This window comes from Erinaceus europaeus, chromosome 1, assembly GCF_950295315.1.
Source record: "Erinaceus europaeus chromosome 1, mEriEur2.1, whole genome shotgun sequence".
NCBI lineage: Eukaryota > Metazoa > Chordata > Mammalia > Eulipotyphla > Erinaceidae > Erinaceus > Erinaceus europaeus.
The window spans coordinates 36161295-36164263 of NC_080162.1; the positions used below are offsets into that span (position 1 = coordinate 36161295).

At 39.8% G+C, this 2969-nt stretch overlaps 1 non-coding gene across 1 annotated transcript; it reads right to left on the reverse strand.

Annotated features, from left to right (window-relative positions):
* Nucleotides 1-431: 431 nt before the first annotated feature.
* On the reverse strand, nucleotides 432-535 carry LOC132542716 (U6 spliceosomal RNA). The gene has a single exon (XR_009553690.1). It is a non-coding gene; the product is annotated as a U6 spliceosomal RNA (small nuclear RNA).
* Nucleotides 536-2969: the final 2434 nt, after the last annotated feature.

Sequence of the window (2969 nt, forward strand, 5' to 3'; positions counted from 1 at the left end):
TATTTCCTGTAGCACCTCAACTGTTTCTGGGACCCTGGAACCTGTCCCTATCTCTCCTTCCCCTGCTCCTGACCAAGTAAAGATACTCACTGCTATTATTTGGTTCCTCAGATCCACTTTGACACCCCCTCAGCCCCCATCTAGCACTCCTCTCTCTCTGTAATTTTTTAATATTACAGTAAGTTGTCTCATGACATTTACTAAATTTTTCATCACCAGGGCTTCAGTGCTCCTGCAACTTTCAGACAGAGAGAAAGGCAGAGACAGAGACAGAGTGAGAAAGACCGTAATGTGGAAACTTCCCCCTCGTGTTAGAATACTTCCCCCTGGTGTGCTGGGAACTTGAACCTGATCCGTCCATATGGCAATGCACAAACCCTGCCAGGTCAGCTATCTCACTGGTGATTATTACCTTTTTAAAATTTTCACTGAAAAATATGGAACGCTTCACAAATTTGCATGTTATCCTTGTGCAGGGGCCATGCTAATCTTCTCTGTATTGTTCCATTTTTAGTGATTATTATCTTTTTAAAAAGCATTAATATGGGTCAGGTAGTGGTGCACCTGGTTGAGTGCACATGTTACAGTACACAAGGACCTGGGTTCAAGCTCCCATCTCCCACCTGCAGGAAGAGAGCTTCATGAGTTAAGAAGCAATGATGCAGGTGTCTCTCTGCTCCCTCTCTGCATCTCCCTCTTTATGTCTGGCTGTCTCTATCTAAAAATAAATAAAGATAATACAAAAGATTAAAAAGTGGGGGTGGAACCAAAATGGCAACTTGCAAGCAGCAGCTGGCCTGAGCTCCAACAAACAGCAGCTTGTGACCTGGGATTCTCTGGATAGGGTAGGATACTGGGCTGTTGGCAGGAGGGTGAATAAGGGGTCCTCAGGGTGACATCAAGGAGGAGTCCTATAACTCACTCTTGAGTTAGAATATGGAGGCCAGGGGGACAAAGAAAGGAAATCTATTTATTATTTCTGAATTCTCCCCCCCCACCCCAGAACCATCACCCAGGGGCTGGACAGCCACTCCCAGCAGGCTTCCTGCTGAGCTTTTTTTTTTTTTTTTTTTAATAAGATTCCTGGCTCACCGGGGTATCATTCCAAGCCTTTTCCTTTTTTGTTTTCCTTCTCTCTCTTTTTTAAGTGGCTGGAGCTCTATCTGAGTGATAAAATATCTGACCAATTAGAGCCTCATCCTTGCCTGGGAAAGACTACCTGGAGGTTTTTTTTTTTTTTTTTTTTTTGGATACTTCTTACAATTGGCTGTCTTTGCTCAGGCTTCCTGCAGCCAATCTGGAGTAGTCCAAGCTGCAGACTGACTGTTAGGGTTTTTTACTCTATTTTATTATTACTATTATTATATGTGCACCCCCCTCCCTTCTTCAGGTTGATCAAAAATAACTGATGTTGTTTTTTCCATTGGTAGGTGAGGAACTTGTTTCTCTCTACCTCTTCTCTCCACTCTCCTTTTTTCCTCTTCCTAGCTAATTAAAAGAAAAAAAAAAAAAAAACTCTTTCCTTTCACTGACAAACACAGACCTAAAGTGAAAGGATGGAAAACTATCATACAGGCTAATGGACCACAAAAAATGGGCAGGAACAGCCATTCTTATCTCTGACACCATAGACTTTAAATTAAATAAAATAATAAAAGATAGGCAAGGCCATTACATAATGATTAGAGGATCAATCAGCCAAGAAGATTTAACACTTATTAACATCATTGCACCCAGTGAGGGACCATCTGAATACATCAAACACCTACTGAAAGAACTACAAAAATACATCAATAGTAATACAATAATAGTGGGAGACTTTAACACCCCACTCTCACACTTAGACCAGTGAAGCAGAGAATCAAGAGAAACAAGAGAACTAAATGAAGAGAAGGACAGACTAGACCTCCTGGACATTTTCAGAGTTCTTCACCCCAAAAAACTGGAATACAAATTCTTTTCAAATCCACACAGCACATCCACAAGAACAGACCACATGTTAGGCCACAAAGACAGCATCAACAAATTCAAGGACATTGAAATCATCCCAAGTACCTTCTCAGACCACAGTGGAGTAAAGCTAACATTCAACAACAAACAGAAAATTACTAAAAGACACAGAATTTGGAAACTCTACAACATACTGCTTAAGAACCTCTGGGTCAGAAAGACACTCAAGCAAGGAATTCAAATGTTCCTGGAAACAAATGAAAATGAAGACACAAGCTATCAAAATTTTTTGGGACACAGCTAAAGCAGTACTGAGAGGGAAACTCATAGCCATACAACCACATATTAGAGAACAATAAAAAGCTCAAATAAACGACCTTACTGCACACCTTAAGGACTTAGAGGAAGAGGAACAAAGGAAACCTAAAACAACAAGAAGGACAGAAGTCACTAAAATTAGAGCAGAAATAAACAACATAGAAAATAAGAGAACCATATGAGAAGCCAAATGTTGGTTCTTTGAAAATTTATACATGATTGACTAACCCCTAGCCAGACTCACTGAAAAAAAAAAAAGTGAGAAGACTCAAATAAATAGAATTTTAAATGATAGAGGAGATATCACACAGAAATCCAGAAAATCATGAGAGACTTCTACAAAGAACTATATGCCACCAAGCTAGGGAATCTGGAAAAAATGGAAGAATTTCTAGAAACATATGCCCTTCCAAAACTGAACCAAGATGAACTACAAAACCTAAGTCGACCAATCACAGACAAAGAAATTGAAACAGTTATTAAGAATCTTCCCAACAACGAAAGTCCTGGACCAGATGGCTTCACAAACTATTTCTACAAAACCTTCAGGAAACAGTTAATACCTATACTTCTAAAGCTTTCCACAAGATCAAAGAAACAGGAACACTCCCTTCCACCTTCTATGAAGCCAACATCACCCTGATACCAAAAGCAGATAGGGACACAACAGAAAAAGGACAACTACAGACTAATATCTCTGA